This window comes from Rhinoraja longicauda, chromosome 24 (assembly GCF_053455715.1).
Source record: "Rhinoraja longicauda isolate Sanriku21f chromosome 24, sRhiLon1.1, whole genome shotgun sequence".
In the NCBI taxonomy this organism is placed as follows: Eukaryota; Metazoa; Chordata; class Chondrichthyes; order Rajiformes; family Arhynchobatidae; genus Rhinoraja; species Rhinoraja longicauda.
The window spans coordinates 24,372,303-24,378,035 of NC_135976.1; the positions used below are offsets into that span (position 1 = coordinate 24,372,303).

The 5,733-nt window shown below is 46.6% G+C and overlaps 1 pseudogene; it reads left to right on the forward strand.

Annotated features, from left to right (window-relative positions):
- Window positions 1-4,642: 4,642 nt before the first annotated feature.
- LOC144605224 (RNA-binding protein 8A pseudogene) lies at window positions 4,643-5,190 on the forward strand (annotated as a pseudogene).
- Window positions 5,191-5,733: the final 543 nt, after the last annotated feature.

The following is a 5,733-nucleotide window of genomic DNA, read 5'->3' on the forward strand; positions in this document are numbered from 1 at the left end:
GTTTGAAACAATCTTGCAGCAATCCGTTTTGGATTTCCCAACAATAGACGGTGTTTCTGAGAGTTTTGGGGAATGTTTGGGTGCTGCTTTATACACATTACACTGATGAGCCAAAACATTATGACTATCTGCCTAATATGCTGTTGGTCCTCCATGTGCCCCCAAATCAGCACCGACCCGCCGAGGCATGGACTCTACAAGACCCCTGAAGGTGTCCTGTGGAATCTGGCACCAAAACATTAGCAGCAGATCCTTCAAGTCCTGTAAGTTGCGAGGTGGAGCCGCTGTGGATCGGACTTGTCGATCCAGCGCATCCCACAGATGCTCAATCGGATTGAAATCTGGTGAATTTGGAGGCCAGGACAACACCGTGAACACTTGATCATGTTCCCCAAACCATTCCTGAACAATGTATGCAGTGTGGCAGGGGGCATTATCCTGCTGAAAGAGGCTACTGCCATCAGGGAATACCATTGCCATGAAGGGGTGTACCTGGTCTGCAACGATGTTTAGGTAGGTGACACGTGTCAAATTCACATCCACGTGCATGGCCGGACCCAGGGTTTCCCAGCTGAACATTACCCTGAGCATCACACTCCCTCCACCGGCTTGTCGTCTTCCCACAGTGCATCCTGGTGCCGTCACTTCCCCAGGTAAACGGTGCACATGTACACGGCCATCCACGTGATCTAAAAGAAAACAGGTCTCATCGGACCAGGTGACCTTCTTCCACTGCTCCAAGGTCCAGTTCCGACACTCGCGTGCCCAATGTAGGCGCTTTCGACGGTGGACAGGGGTCATCATGGGCACTCTGACCGGTCTGATGCTACGCAGCCCCATACGCAGCAGGGTGCGATGCACTGTGTATTGGTGACACATTCCTTCCGGGATCACCATTAAAATGTTCTGTGACGTGTGCCACAGTAGACCTTCAGTCGGTTCGGACCAGACGGGATAGCCTTTGTTGCCCTCGCACATCGATAAGCCTTGGGCACCCAACACACTGTTTGTGGTTTGTCCCTCCTCAGACCAATGTCAATAGGTACTCACCACTGCTGACTGGGAGCACCCCACAAGCCTTGCCGCATCAGAGATGCTCTGACCCAGTCGTCTGGCCATAACAATTTGGCCCTTGTTAAAGTCGCTCAGTCACTCCTGCTCATTTCTCCTGCATTCAACACATCAACTTCAAGAAATGACTGTTCACTTGCTGCCTAATATATCCCACCCCTTGACAGGTGCCATTGTAACAAGATAATCAATGTTATTCACTTCACCTGTCGGTGGTCATAATGTTTTGGCTCATCGGTGCATATTGCCATTTATTCACAAAATGCTGGAGTAACTCAGCAGGTCAGGCAGCATCTCAGGAGAGAAGGAATGGGTGACGTTTCGGGTCGAGACCCTTCTTCAGACTGCATATTGCCATTGTCACTTCAAGTGGCTCAACCTATGTGGTTTGTTTGCTAATATGGTTATCATGTTTTACAACAACTTCATTCACTTTAATATATTTTCATTGGCTTCATCTTGATTGCACAAAGTTGGCCATCCATCTCACAAGGGTATCAGTGTAGCAAAAAGTTGTGCAGTTGGTAATACAGTTGTTGAGTGCATAGTTCCTCTGCAGTACCATGGATAGACAAAATCCGTTATTGTTTCTATTTTCTCACTCAGCCTGAACAGTGTGGATGACTTTCTTTCTTGCTATCTTTCCACTCTACTCTCAGTCCATATGCAAAATGCCAATAATTCCTTCCTCCCCACTGATATTGATTGACCCCGCAGTTTGGTTTTGCTGTAGATTCCAGTATCTACAGTCTCTTGTAAGACTGGATAAAGTTCATAAACTGCTCCTCTACCACTGGTGTTAGGCCATGAGATATCGGAAACATAAGGAGGTTGCACGCTTGGTGGTTACCATTATCAAACAGCATCCACTCTATGTCTTTACAGAACATCATACAGCATCAATCTTTGGAATGGAGATGGTGATACAGGAAAGAACAAATACATTCATAATCTGGGAAATACAAGGAAATCCTTTTGAGGAATTAAAGCAATAATGGGGTATGGGGATGGGAATATGGAGACCGTGTAAAGGAAGGGAGGGGTGGGAGGATCCCTGTTCATCGGATGGGTGGATGATACATTGTCATAACTCAGTTGAAGACAATCCTGCTTCTTGTCAGAAGGGATTCAACTTCCCCTTCCAAAGCCTGGTGCTTACAAGTCAAAGTTAACTTTCCAATACCATTCTTTTGAAGTGTACGGCATAGCCAATGGTATCTTTTACACTCAAATGAACTTTAATAATGCCCTTGAAGAAAAGTATGGAAGTTTTCAATCTCTAGTGTCCGAGCCAGTATTGAACCCTGAACACATGTAGAATCATAGAGTTATGCATCACAGAAACAGGTCTTTTGGCCCAACTTGCTATGTGAACAAGGTGCATAACAAAGCTTGTCCTTAACAAATGTACCCATTTAGAACTGATTATTTCAGCAAAGGCGAAGATACAACCGTTGCCAGCAACTGCAAGCAAAGGATACTCAGAATGTAGATCTGCAAAATCAATACTAATATTAAACCCCAGGGTTCTGAGTAAGTCTAAGATTTCGCACTGGCGTAGCTGGCAGAACTGCTGCCTGGCAGTGCCAACAACCTAGGTTTGATCCTGATCTTGTGCTGTCTGTGTGGATTTGCACGTTTTTTCTGTGACAAAGATATTTGGGTTTTGTAGGTTAACTGGCCACTGTAAACTGGGAACAGTTATTGAGAATGTGAGAGAATATAAAACAATGGATTAAATGGCGGATTATTGTAAATGGATGGTTATGGTGAGAATGGACTCAGTGGACTGGAGGACCTGTTTCCATGCTGTATGACTCTATGCCTTTTCCCTTACAGGTTTGACATCACAGTTGTTCCACACTCTGACATTTATTGATTTTTGTTTGTTCAAGCAAATAACTTTTTCTTCAGAATCATTCCTTTTCCCTTAAACCTTGTTTCCCAATTCCCATTAGCAGTGTTTATAACTTTTCCACTCATGGCTGAGAGGTGACAATGAAATGATCTCATAACCAAAGAACTAAGATACGTCCAACTGTGAATTCATCAGAAACATGTTGCAAATCTTGCAGTCTATGTAATGAGAAGCTGCAGATTCCAGCATATTTTCAATTTCTTCTTATTACTGATTTATTTTGACTCACTGTTATTGTTTTAGACATTGCTCATGTAATGACAGACTGTTCTGTAATCGTTTCTTGATAACTAGTGGGATGACTAGTGGTGCATATGTGATCTCTACAATATGGAGAGGTATGCTGTACTGAAGAATATCCCAGTAACTTAGGTTTGCATTGAGTGTGTTAATGCCCCATTTGCATCTGATTACCATCTGCGATGAAAACAGCATTTCTCCATTGACTGTTCCCGATTTCCATAGAAGGACCATAGAAAACATCTTATCTGGGTGCATCACAGTTTGGTGTGGCAATTGATCTGCCAGAAACTGCAAGAAATTACAAACAGTTGCCAACGCAACCCAGTCAATCGTGAAAACCCAGTCTCCCACACCACACCCTTCCATCAACTCCACCTACACTCTACGCTGCTCGGGAATACAGTAAACATCATCAACCCATTGTCAGGTCATTCTCTCTTTTTCCCTCTCCAGTCAGGCTGAAGATAAAAAATCATGAAATCATATACCACCAGATAGAACAGTTTCTTTCTAGCTGTTATCAAACACTTGAACAGATCTCGCCTATGCCAAGGATGAATTCCCCATTCCCAATCTATCTCCTTGCAGTCCTTGCATTTTGTTTCATCTGCACTTTTTCTCTACGTTAACATTATAACTTGCATTCTGTTTATTTTCTCTTTTGCACTGCGGAATGACCCCACAGCAGAAGTGTCCATGAAACTAGAAGTGGCCTGAGCTAATTCTGCTACCACCATCATCTACTGTACAAGTGATGGCTCCCACTGATTGTCGCCGGAAGTTTGCCCCCTTTTCAGGACGGACGATGACAGTGATGTAACATTTGAAACATGGATGATGGACACAAAAGAAGAAGACTGCAGAATGTACTCACATATGGTATGATTTGCCCGGATAGCATGTAAACAAAGTTTTTTACAGTATCTCAGTGCACGTGACAATAATAAACCAAAACTAACGTCAATACCAAATCATGAACACGGATGACACAACAACAGAGGCACTAGTACCGATCCCGACAGCATCCGACTGATCACAGGTCTCCAATCTGAATGACAGCCCACCACTCTCACCCTCTGACTCCCAGCACCAAACCAACAGGGTGTGTCTGGAGCAGGGTTGCCAACTTCCTCACTCCCAAATACGGGACAAGGTGAAGTCACTCAAGGTGAAGACAAGGTGAAGCACTCCACGTGACCTCACCCAGCTAGCGGCCACGTGCTCCCGCTCAACCAATGGTGGCCACCTAGGCCGGGAGGCGGGTTGCTACGCAACATCCGGAGGTAGACACAAAATGCTGGAGTGACTCAGCGGGTCAGGAAGCATCTCGGGAGAGAAGGAATGGGTGACGTTTCGGGTCAATACGCTTCCTCAGTCTGAAGAAGGGTCTTGACCTGAAATGTCATCCATCTACTGCTGGACCTCCAAGAGGCGGGCGGTAAGGACTTCGCCATGGACGATGAGGGTGACGAAAGTATCCACAAACTGAAGGAGAAGGCGAAGAAGGGGCGGGGATTTGGCTCCGAAGAAGGCGCTCGATCCAGGCTGCGAGAAGACTGCGACTCCTTGGAGCAAGACGGCGACGAGCCAGGCCCTCAACGCTCGGTGGAGGAGTAGGTCCTGTTGGTGACCGAGGAAGCCACCGAGGAGGACATCCACGACAAGTTTGCCCAGTACGGTGAGATCAAGAACCTGCACCTCAACCTGGACTGGCGCACTGGCTACCTCAAGGGCTACGCTCTGGTGGAGTACGAGACCTAGGCTACAAGGAGGCGCAGGTGGCCATGGAGGGTTAGAACGGGTCAGAGCTGGCTGGGCAGCTTCGTCAGGCCCCCCCCCTCGGAGCAAGAGGTGGAGTGGACACAGGAGAAGCGTCTCTGAGCCGGGACGGAGTGCGGAGCGACCGGTGGGACGGAGCGGCTCGCACAGCACCGAGGACCGTTATAGGGGCTGTTTAATCTCAGCCTTGACTGTCGAGGGGCTGGGGAGAGGGTGGGGAGGGAAAGGTAAGGTTGGCTTGTGCAAAACAGCACTCAGAAATAAAGTATTTTCGTTTTTTTTTAAATCTTCTGTCTAAAGAAGGGTCTCGACCCCAATCGTCGTCCGTTCCTTCTCTCCCGAGATGCTGCCTGACCCGCTGAGTTACTCCAGCTTTTTGCGTCTACCTTCGATTTCAACCAGCATCTGCAGTTCTTTTCCTACAGTGTCCGGGCCTACAGCACCCCATGAGTCTAATACTGGACAAGGGCAGTCCTGTACTGGACAAAGCAATTTAGCCCAAAATACAGGATGTCCCGGCTAATACGGGACAGTTGTCAACCCTAGTCTGGAGTCACAATGACAGATTTCCTCCCCTGAGCAGCTAAAGGGAACCATCAGGATATTTTATGACAATCTGGTGGTTTTGTGGTCACTGTTACTAAAACAACTCTGGCAATGATCAACTTAGTTTAAATTGGCTTTCATGTTGGGAGTTGAATTCAAATCTCCATTAGTCAATT